The 25,906-nt window shown below is 36.0% G+C and overlaps 1 long non-coding RNA gene across 3 annotated transcripts in view; it reads right to left on the minus strand.

Moving 5' to 3' along the window:
* Positions 1 to 18,154, minus strand: part of LOC139357844 (uncharacterized) — a 31,351-nt gene extending 13,197 nt beyond the window's left edge. Inside the window, exons 1-2 of one of the 3 annotated variants that reach the window (XR_011611721.1) lie at positions 17,787 to 18,154; positions 13,862 to 13,975 (exon numbers count right to left, since the gene is read on the minus strand). This is a non-coding gene — a long non-coding RNA (uncharacterized lncRNA). The remainder of the gene's footprint in view (positions 1 to 13,861; positions 13,976 to 17,786) is intronic. The other 2 variants (XR_011611720.1, XR_011611719.1) reach the window with 2 other exon arrangements.
* Between the last annotated feature and the right edge of the window lie 7,752 nt (positions 18,155 to 25,906).

The raw sequence follows: 25,906 nt of genomic DNA on the forward strand, positions 1-25,906 counted from the left end.
AATCTGAAATAATGTTACAGGCCTCTTCACAAATGTTGGTCAGACTATATCATTATAAAATGATTATTCATCTCTTTAGCATAATGAAGTATAATAGTATACTTAGAGCATATTATTATAAAATGATTATACATCTGTTTACTAAATGTAGACCCCATATATAATAGTACTGTGTTGAAACACTACCATATTTTCCTCACTAATAATTTGAAAATTCATGAAAGATATTATTAAAGTAGCAACTAGTACTCAATGGGTGTTAACAGAGAAAGACCTGTTTTCCCTAGTTTCTGCTGAATTAGTAAGATATTTAATCTATCTCCAAAAAACAGAAAAAAAAATATATAAAATTTTGACTTGATGAAACCCCAAATATGTCTGTTTTGGCACTATCAATGTCCAATGAGACTTCTTAGCACTTAGGAGTCCCAGGAGACACTATTTGAGGCTATTTTGCCTGTCTTCAGATTTTAGTCTAGCACTCTCCTCCACTACAGGAAATCCTGAAGAAAAGGGAAGGTGTCTCCAATGATGATTAATATCACTTACATGAATTCCTGAAGCTACCTGCTGCTGAAAGAGTGGCCAGGAATAACCTCTCTAGTGTAAAAGCAATAGTGTATATATGAATATATTCCAATTTTTAAGTTAGTGTTCATTTGGAAGTAATGTTCCCCAAAAAGGATCAGTTAGTCATTCACTGTCCACTGTTGGTTTTAATAACAAATGCAGCATGATGAGAATAAATTACTACTATTTTGAAGCACTGTCACATTTTCCTCAGTAATAATCTGAGAATTCACTGAAAATGCTATTAAATAAGCTACAACTATTGCTTAAGTGACAATAATACTTCATTTATCCAATATTACTGAAAAATACTGTATTCCACTAAAGATTTGTCAAGTAACTGAGGCTTAGCCTTCTAATCAGCCAATGTCATGGATAATAGACATCTTTTTGAAGTGAAAAGAGGAGTTGTCTGATATCTTGAGCCACAGAAGCAACCAATTGTGTTTATTTGATGAAGGAACAGGTTTATCTTACCTATTATTACAGCAGCAGTTGTGCTTGGATGCTGCAGAGTGAGACATGGAGGCCCTGTGGAGTTGTGCAATCTTTCCTGCTTCTGCACTATGTCACTCTAGATGTTTCTGGCTATTGGCTTTCAATGACTGCTTTTGTACAAAAATTTAATTTTTCATCTATGTTCATGTCTTGTAGTTTTATGTTTGTTTCTATACATTTGTGTCAAGTTTCACCAAGGTTTGGTAAGGGAAACAAAAAACCACATGAGAAAAAATATGATGAGATACTGATAATACCTTTATATAACCTAAAGGATGTTGTATTAGTCTGTTTTCATACTGCTATAAAGAAATACCTGAGACGGGGTAATTTATAAGGAAAGGAGGTTTAATTGACTCAAGGTTTCACATGGCTGGGATGCCTCAGGAAACATACAATCATAGTGGAAGAGGAAGCAGTCAGCTTTTTCACAAGGTGACAGGAGAAGGAAGAGCGAAGGAGGAACTTCCAAACATTTATAAAACCATGAGATCTCCTGAGAACTCATTCACTATAATGAGAACAGTATGGGGAAAACCACACCCATGATCCAATCACCTCCCTCCCTCAACACATGGGGATTACTGGTCCTTCCCTTGACACATGGGAATTATAATTTGGATGAGATTTGGGTGGGGACACAGAGCCAAACTACATCAGATATATCATGACAAGAAGAGTAAAATTCCAATACTTTCTGGCTTTCTAGTTGTGAGAAAGTCTCTTATTTTGCAACATGACTGAGTTTGGGCGGGAAGATCTGGTATCCTTGCAGCTAAAAATGTGTGTATGTATGATAATAGAGGTACAAAAAAGACGGAGTATTATGACAGAAAGCTTTTTAGCATAGTTCAAAGCAGTAATAGGGAGCCAGGTGAGAGGGAGGATCAGACAGGCAATCATCAACAACATACTCTGAATTTAAGAATGACTACCACACAGTAAGAGAACTGGAATTTGGAGGAAAACTTCAGCTCTGTGAGTTCTGTCTCTCCCTAATAAACCTACCCTACTCCTCAGCAAACACACAAATGAATTAGAACATTAATAAATGTAGTGCCTTAGATTAGAACTCTGGAAGCCATGGATTATAGAATAAGAATTTTTTTCAGTAGTTCACGTGAATTCAGAATCCATTTCTAAGATAGATTCTTATTTAGGGGACTACATTTAAATATATTGTAGATTTTTTTTCTTTTTTTTCTTGAGATGGAGTCTCACTCTGTCGCTCAGGCTGGAGTGCAGTGGCACGATCTCAGCTCACTGCAAACTCCACCTCCCGGATTCAAGCAATTCTCTGCCTCAGCCTCCTGAGTAGCTGGGATTTCAGGTGCCCGCCACCAAGCCTGGCTAATTTTTTTGTGATTTTAGCAGAGAGGGGGTTTCACCGTCTTGGCCAGACTGGTCTTGAATTCCTGACCTCATTATCCACCCGCCTCAGCCTCCCAAAGTGCTGCGATTACAGGTGACAGCCACCGCGCCTGGCCTAGTGTAGATTTTTGAAGTCACAGAAGATCCTATTGTGTTTTAGTCCAAGACTGGATAAGGGAGGTGAGAATCCACTGCATTTTTTTGTGAATAGTGTTTTCTTGATCAGAAGTGTCAGAGAGTTTATTTTGGAAAACATGATTTTTGAAGGAGATGAGACTAAAGAGAAACATGGGTGATAAAATATAAAATATCAACTTTAATTTGCTTTTTAATTTTTTTAATGTTTTAAATACTGAATTACAAATAATTTATTAGAAATGTGTTCCTATTTTCGTATCCCAGCTAGTCTTAGCCAGTCAGTTTTTACCCTTGTAGTAACAGAGATATAAAGAATCAAAACTACCCTACTATGTGTATAAATGTGTTTTATAGATTATTGGTACTAGAAATAACTGATATGCTTCTTAAAAATGCTGTTATTTCTGCCTGTCTCCCATAGATTTGTATTCAGTAGCTGAGTTGTAACCCAAAAATGTATGTGTTTCATAAACAACCCAGTGTGATTTTTGCGATTGAAATTAGAGAGTCACTTAACTATATTTTGTAAGAGGTGACATTTAACCAAACCAGATGAAGAATTTATTCGTACCTTCTCAGAGAAGAGGTTTGATATATAATCATATGATGCAGATAGGTAAAGAGAAAGTATTTTAATTTCCTTAGGAAATTTTCGATGGGATATTTTAGCACCATTTAAATGGAAAATGGATGCTGTTAATTTCAAATGGGTCTCATCTAGTCATTTAAGGCGATCCAGCTGAATCTCCAATTATAAAATGTTTGATAGCAGTTAATTAAACTGAGTGTGTAAAAGAAATACAATGGTATATATTTGGAATTTATAAATCATGATTGTCATTATTTGATACTCAAATTTTTCCAAATAGGTTCTAATTAATAAGGTTATAAAATATGAGAAAACTCCCTCCAGTATGTTCCCTTTAGAGATTTCAAGGCAAAAAATTTTACACATAATATATAAAATTTATATCAATTTTAATGTAACTTAATTTCTATGTATATTTCAGTTTTACATGTCAGCATACATCCAAATGTCTTATTCTCCTTCTGTAGTATAAACTCAGGTTTTTAAAAAATATACATTTAATGCATTTAATATGTTATCCTTGTGGTGTTACTGAAGATAATTTAAAAAAACAATAGGGGAAATTATCCCTGAGTAATTGCTGTATATTTTCTTGTCTGCCATAAATAGAGACAAATGGGGTGGGAGATTCAAAACCTCAAAAAAACCAAAATTAGAATAGATGTATAGCAAGATATTTTGTGTAACTATTTTGTATATTTCATATAATTGATTATTACATTCACACTCACATGAAATAAAACATTCCTTACCGATGAATTCATGAATTTCTGTAGGAGCATGTAAAATAATCAGGAAAGAAAGAATAAACTCTACATTTAAAGACTTGCACATTTCTTGTGGTTTTATGTTTATTTCTGTACATTTGTGGCAAGTTTCACCAAGGTTTGATAAGGGAAACAAAAAAATACATTAAGCATTTCAACAGAAGATACTTTGTATAAGGTATCTAATATCTTTTTTGTAAAATATGGCTCAAACTTTTATTGATGGGGCTTTGTAAGGCTGTTGCTGGTACCTGGCTGGGAGTAGTGGGGGTGAGGGATAGGTTGTTGATGAGACTTTTTATAGGAATTCTTAAAAAGGCTAACATCTACAACCAACTGTCTCCGCTAGATGAAGTGTAGTTGGCTGAAACAAACTTCTGCTAGTGAGAGAAACTCTCCCTGCTGATACTGTGCTGAAGAGAAAGTACAGTTACTTCTTCCTGCCTGCCTTCCAGTCCTCTATACCCTCTGTTGGCAAAAACTAACTGGAAGCCAGATAGCAAAGGTTTCTGGGGAATGTAATTTGCAGAGTTCAGTCACAGCACCATAGATCACAAAAGAGTGAGTCTGAAACTAAATGAAAATAAGTAGTAGCTAATGGATGTTGTCTCCATGAATGTTCAAAAGGACACTATTGTATATTTGTGATTATCCTTATGTAAGTGTTCTGAGATTAAAAAAATAAATAAAAGGCCAGTTAGGACAGATGGACATGTAGAAGATTTTATACATCCTGCAAAAGGAGAAGAATAAATTCTTACTGTAACACTGGCCACATTTTTCCTTACGGTTACCTGACTGCACCCCTACCCCACATTAAAAAGTGAGTTTTCTATGTGATCTTAATATTCCTGGTGCAGAGCATGTTTGGGATACGTTAAGTGTCAGGAAATGTTGAATGAAATGAGGACACGGATTAACTCAGAATGTCATCTCAGATTTGAAGATAATAATAGCATATCTTTTCATAACACTAAAGGAATGAAATTTTCTGCTGTTCCTTCCTAGTTTCTACTTTTAACTAAAATGAAAAGAACACTCTTCCAATTAAATATTAAACAAATTCAAAAATATTGCAAGTAACATTTAGCCAAAATGAGAGGACTAAGGATAAAAATGTAGAAACTTTTTGTGCTCATTACTTTTGATTATATAACACTGAAAACAAATTGCTTATTTCAAATTTAGTAGCAGAATTCTTTATATCTGCATGTCCATCTATATGCAAAGCTTGGTGTTTATTGTGTGCAGGTTAATCAGCTCTTTGTTCCTTTTCTCCCAAGCAGTCACAGTCCCATTTTTTTCTTTTCCATTACATTTGACTCCTAAGTCACTCTGCAAAGAAAACGTTATGCCTCCTCCCACATTTTTCACATTGAAACAATCTTCATGACCACCATATTTTTCTTTATTTTTTTTTCTTACTGTGACTTGATTCTATGGTAAGCATGAACTCATCCAGTTTGAGTTTGAAACCAGTGACTTGTCTTGAACTTTAGAGCTCTATGCTCTATCTAGGTACCGTAGAATCTCAATTGGGAATTCTGTTTGCATCTTTTTGACTAAAATTGACAAGCATAAAGGAAACAATATTAAATAAGTTGATAAATCTATCCTGCCTCTGTTGTCCTAGTGATTTGTCTTTCTGATGTTATGATCAAACATTAGTAAGGCATATAAAGAACATAGATAAATGGGTTTTAAATATATTTTGTGTAAGATTGATCCTTACCTTTGCTCATATAGAATATTTGAGGTAGCACTGAAACTTTCAGTTACTATGGCTGCAAAGTTACTCTAGAACTTAGTAGCATACAACAAATTAAGTTCACAGATTCTGTGGGTCAAGTGTTTAGGTATCCACATCAGGGAAACATGTCCCTGGTTTACAATATCTGTAACCTCAGTTGGTATACACAAACCACTGGGGCTGGAAGAGCTAAAGTCTGAGGACATCTTTCTCTTTCTTTATATAGGCTTTCCAAGTGATCGCTCCAGTATGTCAACAACTAGAAGCCATATGTTTTATATAACCTAATTTCATATGCCCTGCATACAAGCATAGATGCTACCTCTTAATAGACAAGTATCAACATCATGTTTTAGTAAGTCCTATGGTTTCAGTATCCCCTCCAAAACTCATGTTGAGGCTTAATTGTCCATGAGGCATTATTGAGAGGTGTAACCTTTAAAAGATGTTTAAATCGTGTGGGCTTTACCCTTATGAATAGATCAATCCACTCATGGATTAATGATTAACAGGTCTGTGAATTAACAGGTTATCATGAGAGAGGAACTGGTGGCTTTATAAGAAAAGAAAGAGAGACCTGAGTTAGCATGTTAACACTCTCAGCCCCCTTGCCATGTGATGACATGTGCCGCCTTAGATGCTGCAGAGAATTTTTACCAAAAAAGGCTCTAACTAGAGGTGCTCCACTTTGGAATTCCCAGCCTCCTTAACTGTAAGAAATACATTCCTTTTCTTTACAAATTACTCAGTTTAAGGTGTTCTGTTATAAGCAATAGAAAACAGACTAAGACAGAAGGCATGAAGGATGAAATATAGATTGGAGTGGCCATTGTTGGAAAATACAATCTGCCACGGAAACTCATAATATTATCTGCTTACATGAGCCAGATACTATGCTAGTTCTCAAGAGGTTTATCACACTAAAAAAATTATGTATAGTAGTTGTTAATAGCACCTTTTATGATATGGAAAAGCTATGATTTAGAAATGTTAGGAATTTTTACAGTGATCAGTTCATTTGTAATGCATTTATTAAGCTATGTATTTGGCTTATTGACAGTATTTTAAAAGCCTCTCTATCTGTCCCATGCTGTACAAAGTATATAACAGAAACACAGTCTACAAGAAACTTAAAATGCAGTGAAAAATAAATTCCCAACGAGTATTCTTATGAAATGTATGTACTTTTCATTAAAGATGTAGACAAGGTATTCTGAATTTACTGGCTAAATATTGAAGGTTGAACTGAACTTAGCCAGTTAAAGTAAAAGAAAGAAGAATATAAGGAAGGAAGGATAAAAGGTAAGATTAAAAGGTAAGGTAGCTCATTCTAAACAGATAGGACTAAATCAGAAAGACTTGGTGGGAGGAAGTAGGAAGCATGTCAAGTTTCAGTAAACCTAAAGTAATTTGTACGGCAAGAATGGACAGAAGGGAGCAAGGGAGGAAGACAGTGTTAAGATCTTCAACACGCACATGAGGGAGACAGGCTTCATCCTGTAGGCTGTGGGGCAGGGAACACAGGATTTTGACAGAAGTGTGGTGAGATCAGACAGATCCCTGTAATTTCTATGTGGGTAATGAGTTTAAAAGAGAAGGAAATGGGCAGGAGATAGGGAAGAGGCTGGTAGAGTTTGTGAGACCAATGTTTGTGCATTTGGGGTATGCACGTGCACGCCTGTATGTGTGTGCATAGGCATTTGTGTGAGAGATGGGAGATATAAGTGACAGTTATGTAGAATATAGAGGAAACATTGCTGATTCATGGAGAGAGAGGTAATTTTAGAAATACTTGTCTACCTACTCTCTGATAAGGACTGTGTTGTTCGAGCCAGGGCACAGCAGTGATCTCACCAGGAGCACTGAGAGAAGCTTGGCATGAGTCCATCAAATCCTGTTCTACAAGGTGAAAAGGACAGATATCAGTAGATTGAGAGACTAGAAAATGAGAAGACAATGTAATGAGTACTGACACTTCTTTTGTATAAAAGGCAATGCCTTATGTCTGTGGGTCCGTGAAGAATGTGCCTCATTGGCACATTCTGAGAGGCTATAAATCTGCCACCAACACCCACCCTCCCTGAGTGAGAAGTGTCTTGAGTGTTAACTCTCTGGCATTTCTAGTGTGCCCTACAAGAGGGCAGATCACACTTCAATTGCAGATTTGCCTGTATGCAATATCTCCGGAACGTGCTGGCATTCCTGACAACTTCAGCAGGTGACCCTGTGGAAGGCTGCAAGGCTGGAGGCACAGAAGCAACCATGTCTGAGTTAGATGGAGAAAGCTAGGGCAACCACTACTCAGGTTTTCAATAGGATTTTTTTTTTTTTTTTAAATAACTTCTTTGTGTGGGCTTGTCTTTTAGGAGAAATAAAAGAAAAAAAAGTTGTCTAAAGTGACAACTTCAGACAACTTCAGAAAAGTGCCTGAACTGTTTCTGGGTAGACAGGGTCTCAGATATGAGTAGGCTTAGATTTAGGATGCTGGGGCTAGGGAAAGAAGTGATTGAGCCGGCCCAGAAAACTGGAGCAAAAATCAAGTGGAATTAAAATATAGGGTCTAGGGTCAAAGGCTTTATAAATTAAGCTTTAATACAAAGGTACAGAAGAAAAGAAAGGGGAAAATCTGATATAAGAGTGTAAGCAGAGAAAACACATGAAAGCAAACCACTTCTGCAGAGAAGAGGGAATGGAGACAGTGACCAGGGAGGCCCTACAAAGTCATGGACACAATCAGGAAGGCATTTACCGTTTTCTTTTAAAGACCCTGTACTAAGAAGCAAAAATTGTTCTTAGTGGTAGACTGTAGGGTGCTGAATATTTAAGAAGAAAACAACTCTCATTCGAATAATGCATTTAGAGAAAGGTAAGGAAAATTTTCACCGAAGGACATGGTGAGGGTGAGTACATTTTCCAGGAAGTGTTGAAAGAAGATCTGTAAGAAAACAAAATAAAACTTATTTTTTCTCCTTAGTTTTGAGCAGGAATAATCAGGTATACCAGTAAATCGAGACAAAGACCAGAAATAGAACAAGAATATGTGTGATTATGTCATTTCCACTGAAAATGGTATAAAATCAAGATAGAGAACTGAAATAGAATAAAGATACGTGTGATTATGTCATTTCCACAGGAAACAGTGTAATGTTCTCCATCCTCCTGCTCTCCACTGCAGCCCCAAGCCCTCCACAATATGACATTTCCTAAATATTGGCCACTGCATTGAAGACTCAGGTCAAGTTTTCTTTCACACAGACTGGCAACATTGTACTGCTCTGTTGAGTAGACAAATTTTAGATAGTTCTCTGCTTGATTACTTTATCCGACAAATGTTTACTTCCATTTGAGTTGATTTCTGAAAGGGAGGTTGGGATCCAGCTTTTTATGCCACCTTTCACAAAATAGAGGGCAGTCTTTTTATAGAGCTTGTAACCCTTGACCGTGAAGGCAGGAAGCTCTCAAGTAGGCTTAGGAAGTATTGAGCATAAAGGTGAGAGATGGGCAGGAACAAAGAAATCAGCTCTCATAAGACCAGATGGCATGGGGTGAAGGGCTAAGTGGAGAGACAGGATTAGAGTTTTAGATGGTAAATATTATGCTTCTCCATTTTTTTCTGCAAAAATTTTTAATTTTTTCCCATTTGGTTTTGGATATCCTCTTCTATGTGGTTGGGGCAACATAGATGATCACTGTTAATGTCCTCAATTTTCTACAAAGTTGTAAGAAAGCAGTCTATTTAAAGTGAATGGAGACAGATTGGAGGTGCAGTGCTAAGATTTTAGAAATTATTGAGAATATTGGGAAAAATATCAATGAGCAGAATAATTTAAAGAATTGTCAAGAAAAGCTAAAAGATCTCCTGAATTTGGAGACATTTAGTTCATAGCAGTTCCAATTTATCTATTTCTTTTTTATTTGTTTACTTGTTTTTGTTTCTTTGTGGTTTTCACTTTTGGTATTAGTTCAATGAGTTGATATTGGTACAGAGAGAAAAAAAGTGGTTTTGAAGAAATGAATTTACAAAGTTAGAAGGAACCCAAGGAAAAAGTTACTTTTTTGGTATCTGATATGGTTTGGCTCTGTTACCCCACCCAAATCTCAGCTTGTAGCTCCCATAATTCTCACATGTTGTGGGAGGGACCTAGTGGGAGATTAAATTATGGAGGTGGGTCTTTCTTGTGCTGTTCTTATAATAGTGAATGGGTCTCATAAGATCTTATGGTTTTAAAAAATGAGAGGTGTCCTGCACAAGCTCTCTCTTTGCCTGCCACCATCCATGTAATATGTGACTTGCTCCTCCTTGCCTTCCACAATGATTGTGAGGCTTCCCCAGCCACGTGGAATTGTGAGTCCCATTAAACCTCTTTCTTTTGTAAATTGCCTAGTCTCGGGTATATCTTTATCAGCTCAACATAGAGCTCAATCCGTGGCTTCAGAGGGTGTAAGCCTCAAACCTTGGCAGCTTTTACGTAATGTTGAATCTGTGCATGAACAGAAGTGAGGAATCGAGGTTTGAAAACCCCCATCTAGATTTCAGAAGATGAATGAAAGTGCCTGGATGCCCAGGCAGAGGTTTGCTGTAGGGGCAGGGTCCTCATGGAGAACCTCTGCTACAGCAATGCAGAAGAGAAATGTGGGATTGGAGTCCCCCTACAGAGTTCCTACTGGGGCACTGCCTCGTGGAGCCGTGAGAAGAGGGCCACTACCCTCCAGACCCCAGAATGGTAGACCAATTGACAACTTGCGCCATGCACCTGGAAAAGCTGCAGACACTCAACCCTAGCTCATGAGCTGCCCAAGACTATGGGAACCAACCTCTTGCATCAGCATGACCTGGGTGGGAGACATGGAATCAAAAAAGATCATTTTGGAACTTTAAGATTTGACAGCCTGCTGGTTTTCAGACTTGCATGTGGCCTGTAGCCCCTTTGTTTTGGCCAATTTCTCCCATGTGGAATGGGCGTATTTATCCAATGCCTGTATCCCCATTGTATCTATGAAGTACTGATTTGCTTTTGATTCTATAGGCTTATAGGTGGAAGGGACTTACCTTGTCTTGGATGATACCTTGGAGTGTAGACTTTTGAGTTAATGACTTTGGGGGGCAGTTGGGAAGGCATGATTGGTTTTGAAATGTGAAGATATGAGATTTGGGAGGGGCCAGGGTTGGAATGATATGGTTTGGTTCTGTGTCCCCACCCAAATCTCATCTCATAGCTCCCATGATTCCCACATTTGTGAGACAGACCCGGTGGGAGATGATTGAATCATGGAGGTGGGTCTTTGCCCTGCTGTTCTCATGATATGAATGGGCCTAGTGAGAACTGATAGTTTTAAAACATGGGAGTTGCCCTGCACAAGCACTGTCTTTGTCTGCCACACTCTGCATGAGATGTGACTTGCCTTCTGCGATGCCTTCTCCTTGCCTTCTGCCATGATTGTGAGGTGTCCTCAGCCACATGGAACTCTGAGTCCAATTAAACCTATTTCTTTTTAAATTGCCCAGTCTTGGGTATGTCTTTATCAGCAGTGTAAAACAGACTAATACAGTACCCTTACACATAAGAGATTTTAGGGAAGCTTTTGCTGCTGCTGTTGCTGCCACAACCTCCATCAGCATCATCACTATTGCTATTAATATATTATCTTAGTTGTTTTGTATTGCTTCTTATCAGTAAGAATTATATTAAACATACCCTACTATTTTACAATTACATGACTAAAAACTACAATTGAATTTGTCTCTTTTTTCTGTCATTATCTGGTTCCATAAGTCTAACTTACTGGATAAAGGCACATTGCTAGAAAGCCCCAAAGCCAGGATTAGAATTCCATAGCTTTTTTTTTTTTTTCTTCACTATACCAGAGTATCTAATCACTTATTTTTCAAGAGTCCTAAATCCTTACAAGTCTCTCAGAGACTTGCAGAACTATTTCTAACACAGAAAAAAAATTATAAATCAGGACTTTCCAATGTGTGTATGAGTTGCAATGAGAAACCTGTGTGACAGTTCCTCATTGTTACTCTTATTATTGATGAGTCTTGTTATTATAAATGTTATATATATGAAAATGCAAGTGTATTTTGTTCACACAGGAGATTAATACAAAGACATTTTCTCACTTATTAATGTGTTTTGAAGTTTTTTATATATTAGCATATATAGATTTGCTCCATTTATTTTAAGAACTGCATAGAAACCTACCATATGGTAATACAATGACTAATTTGTTGATTATTCTTTCCGTCTTGAAACACTCTACTCCAGACTTTCACGACACTTCTAATTCTTCGGAACCTACTGTCATGTCTGCAATTCTACTTAATATTGAATTAGCCTTGGATAATTATTCCCTGTCTTCCTCTATATATACCCTCTTCCTGAATAATACCCAATAAACCAATGGCTTTAGATATCACATCTTATCCAAATGACTTCCAAAACAGAAAGTACTTGAAATCTCAAAATTTTCACAGTGCAAACAGGCCTCTGCTGAAAACTCCCAATAACAGCCTTCTGTCTCATGACAGTATATGATAGCATTATGTACCTTGTTACTCAAATACAAACAGAAGGCTCCAACATTTTGTCATTGCCTCACCTCCCTTGGCCCCATATCCAATTAATCCGCAAGTGCCATTAGGTTTTCCTCAAAATGTATTCTAAATCTATCCACTCCTATTGATCGTCTCTATAATTAAAGCCACTGTCACCTCTCACCTATACCATAGTTGTAGACATAATTTCCTTCCTTTCACTCTATTCACAATCTAATTTATATACCGCACATAAATAGTTTAAAATGTAAAACAGAGTAAACATTCTCCCAGTTTTACAATTCCAGTGTCTTTCCATTGTGCCTAGAATAAAATTCTGACTCCTGGCCATGACCTAAGTGGCCCATTCTGAGTCAACCTTTACCTTTTCAGTCCAATCTCATAAAACTTTCTCCCTGTACCATAACTGGCCTGGCCAACCACAGTTGCCTTCTTCCTCTAAACAAAGGAAGGCTAAAAACTGCATTTCCTGGATTTCCTTCCAGCTGTGTTTCTGGATAAATATCAGGAATGTTAATCAGATATACTTGTGCAAACATTTGGAAGGTAGAAGAGTGACAGTAGGCATCTTCCTGCCAGCTTGGCCTCTTCCTTCTGTCAAGCAAATTTGAGAATGCAAAGCATTCTCACAGCCATGTTCAAGTGTCCATTCTCTAGTTTCCTGGATGTTGAGAGGCAGGTGTTGGGGAGGCAGTGGCTAAATTTCTTTTTCCAGTGTCTGTTTACCAGCCTTCTGAATGCGGAGCATTGGCACCTATGTAACTTACCCTGACTCGCTGTAAAATAGCTTTGGCAGCATGTGCTGAAACTCAGCAAATCCAGTGGTAATCTCAAAACTCATAGCTCCCCTTGTAGGCCGAGTCACTGGTAGCCATTTCTGGAAATCCAGATTAGAGCCTACTCCTCTAAAATTTTTAAAACCCTTAATTTTCCTTAAAATCTCAGTTCTGTTTGAAAGACCTGGCATGTTTGTTTTATACCAGGGCAGAAAACTTACTGAAACCAATATTAACTATTCTTTATTACTGTGTCTTTCAACTGGCTCTGATCTTGAACACCTTACCCTCAAACATTGCAGAGACTCCTTCATGGTATCCTTTAGCTTTCAGCTGAATTATCATCTTCTCAGAAGAGTTTTCCATGAATACCCAATCAAAACTATTCACTCATTATATAGTTGTCATATTGCCTTATTTATTGCATTAACAAAATTTACCATTATAAAATATGTTATTTCTCACAATACTAAAGGATGGGAAATCCAAAATCAGGACAGTGACAGTAATTGGTGAGGGCCTGCTACCTCATAGAGAGTGCTGTCTAGCTGTGTTCTCATATAGTGGAGGGGGCAAAGGAGCTCTCTGGAGCTTCCATTATAAAGGCACTAATCTCATTCATGAGGGCTGTGCCCTCATGACCTGCCCAAGGGCCCCACCTCCTCATACCATCACCTCGAGGGTTAGGATTTCAACGTATGAATTTTGGGACACAAACATTCAGACCTTACCAGCATCTTTACCAAGAGCATCTTTGCATAATAGGGACTGCAAGGTAGCAGTCTAGAAGTAAGATTTGAGGAGTAAAAGAGCACACATACTTTAAATTTTAGTATTTATTACCTAATTTCTTTCAACTATGTTACATTAGTTTCCATTGCAATGAATAATATGTGAGTGTCCATTTAACCAGCATGAGCCACAAAATAAATGTCAAAATTTTAAATCGTTGAGAACCTGAAAGATAAAAGGGGTTTTCATTATAATATATTTTCTTATCTTTTAAATTCTAAGTTAGGTTAAACATTTATGCTGATTAACATTTTGTAGTTATCTTTATAACTAGATGTGGATCACTTATTTTCTATATTTTTGTGTGAACTCTGTTCATTAAGACAATTAGTGTTTGTCACATATTTTGCAATTTTTTAAATCTTTTGATTTTGCTTTAGATAACATTTTTCCTTGTGGGTGCTCTTATATTTTTTAGGCATTAAATTTATTACTTCTCTTTTTGTGGGTTTTGGTTCAATTATTATTCTCACAACAGTATTTTTTGATAGATTTTCTGTGTTTATTTTTTATTGTGGGAATCTCAGCCATGTGACAAATTTGTATAAAGATACAGCTGTGTGCTTTTGAGGGTAAAATTTTTGCTTGATTATGTAAAGGCAGTCATTCTAGCATAAAGTTCAGATCAACTTTAAATGAGTTCCTATTTTCTCTGACTTTATTTCTCCCTTTGTTGTCCTTCCACTTTTATTATGTGCAAATGACTCTTTGTTTATATTATTTAAAGCTTAGCTGTGAGAAATAATCAAAATAACGGTAGCATAAACAATATGAAAATCTATAGGCAATCAAGAGCTAGTTTGTACTCTATTCTGTTCTATGAACTCATTGGGCACTCAGGCTCTTTTCAGTTCTTTTTTTTCTTTTAAAAATATCATTAGGGTGATCTTTGGATCACTCATGTGGACTAAGTTGTAGACAGATATCTATGTTATGGGAATAAGAATGGAGAAAAGCATGGTTAAGAAGGGCCTGGGGCTGAATATTAGCACCCTCTGTAAAGGAACACTTGGAAAGCTTCTGCAGGACATTTCTGCTTTAGATGGCATTAGACAGAATTTAGTAACATGTCCACATCGAGTAATTCTAGAAATTGTCTAATCTCATTGACCATTTTACTTGCAATAAATGAAAAAAATAAAAATAGTTAATTTTGTCTGACAAATTAATTGTCTTTCTTTAAAAATTTTTTTTTCTACCAAGCTATTCTAGGTTTTCTGATTTCCCCTCAAAGGCCCAGGAGATATTTACTGACAATAATGTATTTTTTAAAATTTATTTAAGCATATTTATCAAATTTAAGGGTAGTCAACACAAATGAAAGGGCCAGAATTAACTAGTATAATGAGAAACTCATTTTTAATTTGAGTATATGTATCAACCACCCGCTTTTTTTCCCAAGACAGCTCCAGAATATAACTAGTAAGACACATAATAATTAAAACAAATTAATAAACTGTTTGGAAAAAAGGATATCCTGTACTAGACTATGATCCAATTTAATGTTGTAACAAATTGAAATTATAGCTTTCATATGACTTGCTTAATTTTGTTGATAACATTTTGATATGGCTATAATTTATGGGCACTATCACATTTATTTCAAAAAGTAAGATAAAATATATACAGCTTGTTTTGTTCCCTAAAATTTACACATAAACTTTAAAACAATTTTGAAGCAGAACTACTAAACACGCTTTTCTATGTTGTTGGGAAATCAAATAAATTCTCTCAGCTTCAGTTGCTTCACTTACATCATGGGAACATTTCACTTTAAATCCTTGAATATTTGCTTTATAACTAGATTATCTTTTACATTCCTTCCAGTAATAAACCTTTTGTTCATGTGATTTATGAGTTACATTTAGGTATAATTTTCTGTAAGCACTTTTGCTAATGTTAATATAAAATGACTACGCAATTTATTGTAACTCAATTTTCAATTTTCCCAACTGAATGAGGCAAATCATTGAATGCTTACAAATATTTTCATTTTGCATTCTGTAACTGTGCTAAATATTCACCTGTAGTATCCTAATTAGAAGATATTATTTCAGGAACTAATGCTACAGGTTTAAAAATAATGACTGCTATTCTTGTGTCTCACTTATTCATTTTATAAAATATTCAAAGGCGTTTGATCACATAGAATTATATTCTGCCAAACTTGTGCTTCTCAGAAACTCACTTGGAGACTAATAAATATTATTTCTAAGATAGGTGTAGTTTGAGTTTTATCATTTGCTAACAATTTACTCAGCATTAAAATGGGGATCTACCTCAGGGCTACCGCACTGAAAGAAGGGGAAATCTATCTGTACAATCTTGATTGTCCTGGTCTGTGTTAAACAACTCTTGAGTGTGGAATGATAAGATTGTTACTTGCTCACGGAATTTACTAGAGAACAAACAGGTTATTCTCAGGGATCTACTAACATAATTCCTTTTTTAGAGTTTGGGCCTCTAATAATGAGGATATCTGGGGAAAACTACAGGAAGGTCCTGATGTCTGGATGTCACTTCCTTATTATTTTATTATCCTTTTGAGATTTTAGATCATTTCTCACTGTCTTTTCACACATAAGCTAATTTAGTGTGCTTTAGATATAAATAACTGTCAGTTACATGATAGCAATGAATAAACTATCTTAGAGACCCAGATTTCCATACCTCAGTGTCAAAGAATACACAATTCAAGATTATATACATTTATGTTTCCAAAATGCTTTGTAAAGTTTAAATGTAAGCATTAGGTAATAAAAAACTAATTAAAATATTATTGCATGACAGTGTCATATAAATCATTGAAATGTGATTTCTGATTTCATGCAACTTTGACATAAAATATTTCAAAAATAACCTTGTTCAGAATGCTGAACTCAAAAATAGTGAAAACATAAAATAATCTCTAAGAGGGTTATTTTTCTTCTTTCTTTGCCTTCTCCCCAGTATTCAGTTTATTAGCAAGTCATTCTGACCAGAAAATATAGATTTTCTGACTTCCTAAGTTTGTCAGACTCATTTTATTTGTGAAGCCTTCACAAGTGTAAAGTCAAATTTTTTAAATGTGTAAATGTTTGCTAAAACCAGAAACACCAGGATATGGTGAAGTAGAGTAATATATAACTTGCTGGAAATAAGAAGTGAGGCATAATACCAGGCAAGAACCAGGAAATACTTCCATGAATGCATAAGGAAATGCAGTACAAATAAGCTATGTTTTACTCAAAGGTAGCAGAGCACTGAAAGGTAATCAAGTGAACAACACAATACTTAAGCGAGATATGTATGGTATTCTCTAAACTGATTTTTCAAACACTTGTTTATATTGTAATTCCTGTCTGTTTGACACACAAAATTCCATTAGTCAAATGTGCATCTCAAGCACTTAAAGGTTGAGTACTGGTATTCTATAAACGTGAAATCTAATTGGAGAAACAGTAAATATTTTACCAACAATACAAGGCATTGGTTTTAAGTTGCAAAGTGAAAGACACCAATTGAAGCTGGAAATGTAGAAAAAGGCAGATCAATGTGGGTTGCTCTTATTTTGTTTGTTCTTCAAAATACTGTAGTGCAGTGATAATTGAATACATTTTTAAGGAATTAATTAATATAAAAACATTTTTATTGGTAACAGAATAAAAGACATTTCTGTGTTCTGTGTAGAATAATGTGGCAAAGGCTTGGTTTTAAGCCTCAGAGTCATACTGAATGGCAGTGAATATACATATGATTTAATAAAAACAAAAGTGAAAGCACAGAACCAGAAGCCATATTGAGAGACAGGACTAGCTGGATTTCCTAGGCCGACTAAGAATTCCTAAGCCTAGCTGGGGAAGGTGACCGCACCTACCTATAAACCCGGAGCTTGTAACTCAGATCGCACCCAACCAATCAGGTAGTAAAGAGGCCTCACTAAAATATAAATTAGGCTAAAAGCAGGAGGTAATGAAATAGTTAAATCATATATCACCTGAGAGCACAATGGGAGGGACAATGATCAGGATATAAACCCAGGCACTGGAGCAGGGAGCAGCAACCCCCTTTGGGTCCTCTCCCATTGTATGAGAGCTCTGTTTTCACTCTATTAAATTTTACAACTGCACCCTTCTGGTCCATGTTTGTTACGGTTGGAGTTGAGCTTTCACTCACTGTCCACCGTCCACCACTGCTGTTTGCCGCCATCACAGACCCGCTGCTGACTTCTACCCCTCCAGATCCAGCAGGGTGTCCACTGCGCTCCTGATCCAGATGAGGTGCCCATTGCTGCTCCTGACTGGGCTAAAGGCTTGCCATTGTTCCTGCACATCCAAGTGCCCAGGTTTGTCATAATAGAGCTGATCACTAGTCACTAGGTTCCATGGTTCTCTTCTGTGACCTACGACTTCTAATAGAGCTATAACACTCGCTGCATGGCCCTAGGTTCCATTCCTTGGAATCCGTGAGGCCAAGAACCCCAAGTCAGAGAACAAAAGGCTGGTTGCCATCTTGGCAGCAGCCGCCACCATCTTGGGAGCTCTGAGAACAAAGACCTGCCAGGAACAATATGGAGATAATAAAAAGACATAAATAGACATATATAGCGTGTGTGCGTGTATGTATTATCAGCCCTTACACATATGAAGAAATGCTCAAATTCAATCACAAATCCTGGAATTTTAAAAACTAAGACACTAAGAAACTTTTTCTCCATCAGATTGCTGAAAATCAGCAATTATTTGAAAAATATATTGATTTACATTTGCTCTACGACTTAGTATTTTTAGAATGCTTCAATTTTGTCAATTGATAAGTACAAAATACTAACTTCTTTTGGTGTTTATTAGCATTTTTCTGATTGCTTTTAAGATTGAATTTTTTTAAAATTTTTATTAGCCATACATATTTCCTCTTTAGTCTAATGACTGTTTATGACTTTTGGTCATTTTTATTCTTTTCCTTATGTGTTTATAAGCATTTACTAGGACACTAAAACTTTTGAGAGTTATATCCATTGAAAGTATCCCCTTCCACTTTCTAGCTCTATTTCTTCACTCTAGCTGAAGTTTTCACAGTCAATTCTTACCTTTAAAATATTCAGATTTATCAGTCTTTTAAGGTTAGTGCTTTTTGTGTGTGGTTTATGAAAACTTCCCAATGTCTAAATTAAAAACATATATATTTTCTTGTGTTTTAATATTTTTATTTTGACATTTAAGTAGAGTGGTTGGGTAAAATACCGGACATGAGTTATATTTGATTTCAGATAAATGACAAAGAACTTTTTAGTGTTACTATGACCCGACTATCACCTGGAAAACACCCATACAAAAAATTTATCTGAAATTCAAGTTTAACTACTATAGTCTATTTTTGCTTACTAAGACTGTCAGCTCTACATTTAAATCTTTACTTCTTCTCTCCCTCTGTGTCTTTCTCTCTCTCTCTCTCTCTGTTTCTGTGTGTGTGTGTAATATAAGGTAGAGTCTGATTTTCATTTTTTCACTTTTGTGTGCTATTTTTCCTGCTTTATTTGTCCTCAGTCCCTTTTTCTCTAGTTGTCTGACATGCTAAATTTGAAGTCAATACTAGTTCCTGTATTAGTCTACTTTTGCATTGTAATAATGAAATAGCTGAGGTTGAGCAGTTTACTTAAAAAATGTTTAGATGGCTCACTGTTCTGTAAGCTGTACAGGAAGCATGGTGCTGCCATTTGCATTTGGTGAGAGTCTCAGGGAGCTTACAATCATGCCAGAAGGCAAAAGAGGAGCCAGCACATCACATGGCGAGAGACAAGCAAGAGAAGAGAAGGGGCGGTTCAGACTTTTGTAAACAGCCAGAACTTGCATAATCTAACTGAGCAAGAAAACTTATTCATCACCAGGGGGATGGCACTATGCTATTCATGAGAAATCCACCCCCCATGATTCAGTACCTCCCACTAGACCTCATCTCCACATTGCAGATGACATTTCAACATGAGATTTGCAGGGGACAAATATCCAAACTATATCAGTTACATATATTTTAATTTAACAATACAGAGGTAGATTGTCTAGGCTGGTGGGGATGTTACCATCTTCAACTCTTGTCTTCACATTTTGTCCAAATGACTGGCCCAGCTCTTTGTGAAGTCTATACTTAGAGTGGCAGGAATGAAGAAAACAAGGGAAAGTATATCCACATTCATTTTAAGACCATGCATTAGAAGGGAAACACATCATTTATATGCATATACTGCTACCCAGCATGTAATCACATGGCCACATCTGGACAGAAAAGAGGTCATGGAACATTAGCTGCACAGTCAATCCTTATTCCACTCTATCATATAGAAGTAGGGGAAAATGGCTTTTGGAGAAGTGTAATAATCTCAATCGCAGTCTTCTTTTTACAGTATCTTTTGTGACAACAGGGAATACCTGTAAGCCCATATTTCACTTAAAAATCTATTATCTCAGATTCAGGAAACCCACCCTCATATCAGCATGGCGTTTATACCTTTTAACCTCTAGGTAAGTAATCATTTCAGAAACATTTCACATCTTAAAGTTAACTGAGGTAAGAAGCAGCATCCATACTCAGGCCCTTAAAACTATACAAGCATGATTTTCCCTAGAACTTCGTCTCTTACATTTTTTTAAGTGTACAATGTTTCCAGATCAGACACACTCCAATGACAGCTGATAATTAGATTTCTAAATACTTTAATTTTATCTCAGGCTGAGCTCTATCTTAATAATGTAAATTATTTGTAAAGCTGGTATACCTAATCTCGTTAAATAAAAAGTATCTTTATTATTGAAGCAACTACAAACTTAGATGTTTATAAAAGGTCTCTTACAGGGTTTCAAACAAAATACAACATGGGTTTCAAACAAGATGTATTTTGTTTGAAACCTACTTAACTGTATTCATTCTACTGTCAAAATTACTCCTTAGAATCAGGGATTTTTCCCTCTGTGATTGAATTTATCAACTGATAAGGGCTCAAAGAACATAATGAAATGACTTCCTCTGAACACTTAAATCTGAGGCTTACATGCTCAAATGAACATATTTTAAGTGTCATCATTTTCACTTTTTAATATTTACTACAAATATGATACTATACTAGACATCATGATAAATATGGAAATGACTCTTACGTCATACCAAATATCCAAGTAACTAATGTGAAATCAAAAGGTTTTAGATGGCCAACTATTATAAGAGAGGTAGTAATTGCAATGTGGGGAGAGTGAGAAAGAGATTATTTGTGGCTTTGAAGGTATCTTGGGGAAAATGCAATTTGATGAGGGTGTTGAATGATTGATGCATAGGATGTGATATGGAAAATGTTCATGACCTTCTAAATCAGAATTTCATAAAATCTCTTCCGTGCCCTAGTAATTCAAAAAGCAGATAATGCCTAGACAAGCTATCAAAATGAGGTAAAGACATCCTCACCTACCAACCATCACATCATGGGATTAATTTTATTTTGGTATTGGAAATGTTATTTTACACAGATTCTTGTTATTTATACAAAGTTGAATTAAATCACTATCAAAAATGTTTAAGAAAATTGAATACATATTGAAGGTTAACTTATTTGGATAATCTTGCATCATAACTGACAATGTAATAGTATTAAATGTATCCATTTTTAGAGGATTATTTTATTTTGAAAATATTTTTGTTTCACCTTTATATTTGAAAGACATTTCACTAGATTTAGAATTCTAGAATAACAGTTTTTTTTTTTTTTTTTTTTTTTTTAGACCTTTAAAGATGTCATTCCTTTGTCCTGTGGCCTCTATTACTTCTGACAGGTATTTGTCCATTTATTTATTTATTTAGTTAGTTAGTTAGTTACATGAGTAAGTTCTTTAGTGGTGATTTGTGAGACTTCGGCGCACCCATCACCTGAGTAGTATACACTACACTCTATTTTTAGTTGTTTATCCCTTGCCCCCCTCCCACTCTCCCCCCCAGTCCCAAAAGTCCGTTGTGTCATTCTTATGCCTTTCCGTCCTCATAGCTTAGCTCTCACATGTCAGTGAGAACATACGATGTTTGCTTTTCCATTCCTGAGTTACTTCACTTAGAATAATAGTACCCAGTCTCATCCATGTTGCTGCAAATGTCATTAATTCATTTCTTTTTATGGTTGCATAGTATTCCATCATACAACTATACCACAGTTTTTTTATCCACTCATTGATTGGTGGGCATTTGGGTTGGTTCCATGATTTTGCAATTACCAATTGTGCTGCTATGAGTGTGCAAGGATCTTTTTCATATAATGACTTATTTTCCTCTGGGTAGATACCTAGAAGTGGGATTGCTGGATCAAACGGTAATTCTACTTTTAGTTCTTTAAGGAATTTCCACACTGCTTTCCATAGAGGTTGTACTAGTTTATATTCCCACCAGCAGTGTAGAAGTGTGCCCTGATTACCACATCCACGCCAACATCTGCTGTTTCTTGACTTTTTGGTTATTGCCATTCTTATAGGAGTAAGGTGGTATCTCATTGTAGTTTTGATTTGCATTTCCCTAATCATTAGCGATGTGGAGCATTTTTGCATGGTTTTTAGACATTTGTATATCTTCTTTTGAGAATCATTTATTCATGTCCTTAGCAAACTTTTTGATAGGATTGTCTGTTTTTTTCTTACTGATTTGTTTGAGTTTGTTGCAGATTCTGGATATTAGTCCTTTGTCAAATGTATTTGTTGGGAAGATTTTCTCCCACTCTGTGGGTTGTCTGTTTACTCTGCTGACTGTTCCCTTTGCCAAGAAAAGCTCTTTAGTTTAATGAAGTCCCAACTACATATTTTTGCTTTTGTTTTGTTTGGTTTGCTTTTTCTGAGATGGTACGATCTCAGCTCACTGTAACCTCCACCTCCCGTGTTCAAGCAATTCTCCTGCCTCAGCCTCCCAAGTAGCTGGGATTACAGGCATGTGCCAGCATGCCCAGCTAATTTTTGTATTTTTAGTAGAGATGGGATTTCACCATGTTGGCTAGGCTGGTCTAGAACTCCTGACCTCAAGTGATCTGCCTGCCTCGACCTCCCAAAGTGCTGGGATTACAGGGTGAGCCACTGTGTCTGGCCTTTCTTTTTATTGCATTTTCTTTTGGGTTCTTGATCAGTAAATAAATCCTTGCCTAAGTCAAGGTCTAGAAAGGTTTTTCCAATGTTATCTTCTGGAATGTTTATAGTTTCAGGTCTTAGGTTTAAGTCTGTGATTCATCTTGAGTTGATTTTTGTATAATGTGAGAGATGAGGATCCAGTTTCATTCTCTTCCATATGGCTAGCCAATTATCCCAGGACCATTTGTTGAAAAGGGTGTCCTTTTCCCATTCTGTATTTTTGTTTGGTTTGTCAAAGATCAGTTGGCTGTAAGTATTTGGCTTTATTTCTGGGTTCTCTATTCTGTTCCATTGGTTTATGTGCCTGTTTTTATACCAGTACCATGCTGTTTTGGTGACTATGGCATTATAGTATAGTTTGAACTCAGGTAGTGTGATGCCTCCAGATTTGTTCTTTTTTCTTAGTCTTGCTTTGACTATGAGGGCTCTTTTTTGGTTTCATATAAATTGTAGAATTGTTTTTTCTAATTCTGTGAAGAATGATGATGGTATTTTGATGGGGATTGCATTGAATTTGTAGATTGCTTTTGGCAGTATGGTTATTTTCACAATATTGATTCTACCCATCCATGAGCATGGGTTGTGTTTCCATTTGTTTGTGTCATCTATGATTTCTTTCAGCAGTGTTTTGTAGTTTTCCTCGTAGAGGTCTCTCAACTCTTTGGTTAGGTATATTCCTAAGTACTTAATTTTTTTTTTTGCAGCTATTGTAAAAATGGTTGACCTGTTTATTTGTTTCTCCACTTGGTCACTGTTAGTGTATAGAAAAGATACTGATTGGTGTACATTAACCTTGTATCCAGAAACTTTGATGAATTCTTTTATCAGTTCTAGGAGCTTTCTGGAGGAGTCTTTAGGGTTTTCAAGGTAAACAATCATAGTGTCAGCAAACAGGGACAGTTTGACTTCTTCTTTACCGATTTGGATGTCCTTTATTTCTTTCTCTTGTCTGACTGCTCTGGCTAGGACTTCAGTACTATGTTGAAGAGGAATGGTGAGAATGGGCATTCTTGTCTTGTTCCAGCTCTCAGAGGGAATGCATTCAACTTTTCCCCAATCAGTATTATGTTGGCTGTGGGTTTGTTATAGATGGCTTTTATTACATTGAAGTATGTCCCTTGTATGCCGATTTTGCTGAGAGTTTTAATCATAAAGTGATGCTGGATTTTGTTGAATGCTTTTTCTGAATCTATTGAGATGATCATGTGATTTTTGTTTTTAATTCTGTGTATGTGGTCTATCATATTTATTGACTTGCCTATGTTAAACCATCCATGGATCCCTAGTATGAAACCTACTTGATCATGGTGGATTGTTTTTTGATATGTTGTTGGATTAAAAGTTAGCTACTATTTTGTTAAGGATTTTAGCATCTATGTTCATCAAGAATATGAGTCTGCAGTTTTCTTTTCTGGTTATGTCCTTTCCTGATTTCAGTATTAGGGTGATGCTGGATTCATAGAATGAACTAGGTAGGGTTCCTTCCTTCTTTATCCTGTGGAATAATTTCAAAAGTAGTGGTACCAGTTCTTCATTGAAAGCCTCATAGAATTCTGCTGTGAATCCATCTGGTCCTGGGCTTTTTATTTTTGGTAATTTTTTAACTACCATTTCAGTCTTGGTGCTTGTTACTGGTCTCTTCAGGGTATCTAATTCTTTCTGATTTCAGCTAGGAGGGTTCTATTTTTCCAGGAATTTATCCATCTCTTCTAGGTTTTCTAATTTATGTGCATAAAGATGTTCATAGGAGCCTTGAATGATCTTTTGTATTTCAGTGATGTCAGTTGTAATAGCTCCTGTTTCTTTTCTTAATGAGGTTATTTGGATTTTCTCTCTTATTTTTTTGGTTAGTCTTGCTAATGTCTATCAATTTTATTTATCTTTTCAAAGAACTAGCTTTTTGTTTCATTTATTCTTTGTGTTGATTTTGTTTTCAATGTCATTTAGTTCTGCTCTGATCTTGGTTATTTCCTTTCTTCTGCTGGGTTTGGGTTTGGTTTGTTCTTGTTTCTCCAGTTCCTTGAGGTGTGGCCTTCACACGTCAGTTTGTGCTCTTTCAGTCTTTTTGATGTAGGCATTTAGGGCTATGAACTTTCCTCTTACCACTGCCTTTGCTGTATCCCAGAGGTTTTGATAGGTTGTGTCATCATTATTGTTCAGTGTAAAAAGTTTTTAGTTTCCATCTTGACTTCGTTTTTGACCTAATGCAAATTCAGGAGCAGTTTAATTTCCATGTATTTTCATGGTTTTGAAAGTTCCTTTTGGACTTGATTTCCAGTTTTATCCCGCTATGGTCTGAGAGACTGTTTGATACAATTTCAATTTTCTTAAATTTATTGAGACTCATTTTATGGCCTATCATATGGTCTATCTTGAAGAAAGTTCCATGCACTGTTGAATAGAATGTGTATTTTGTGGTTGTTGGGTGAACTCTTCTGTTAAGCCCATTTGTTCCATTGTTTAAATCCATTGTTTATTTGTTGACTTTCTGTCTTGATCACCTGTCCAGTGCTGTCAGTGGAATAATTTCTTCACTCTTACTGTGTTGCTGTCTATCCCATTTATTAGGTTTATTAGTAATTGTTTTATAAATTGGGGAGCTCCAGAGTTAGGTGCATATATATTTAGGTTTGTGATAGTTTTCTGTTGGACAAGGCCTTTTACCATTATATAATGTTCCTCTTTGTCTCTTTTAAGTGCTATTTGTTTTGTCTGATATAAGAATAGCTACACTTGATCACTTTTGGTGTTCATTTGCATGAAGTACCTTTTTCCACCCCTTTACTTTAAGTTTATGTGAGTCCTTATGTGTGAGGTTAGTCTCCCGAAGGCAGAAGAAAGCTGGTTGGTGAGTTCTTATGTATTCTGCAGTTCTGTATCTTTAAATGGAGCATTTAGGTCATTTACATTCAATGTTAGTATTGAGATGTGAGGTACTATTGCATTCATTGTGCTATTTGTTGCCCGTGTACCT

The sequence above is a fragment of the Macaca nemestrina genome, chromosome 13, assembly GCF_043159975.1.
Source record: "Macaca nemestrina isolate mMacNem1 chromosome 13, mMacNem.hap1, whole genome shotgun sequence".
In the NCBI taxonomy this organism is placed as follows: Eukaryota; Metazoa; Chordata; class Mammalia; order Primates; family Cercopithecidae; genus Macaca; species Macaca nemestrina.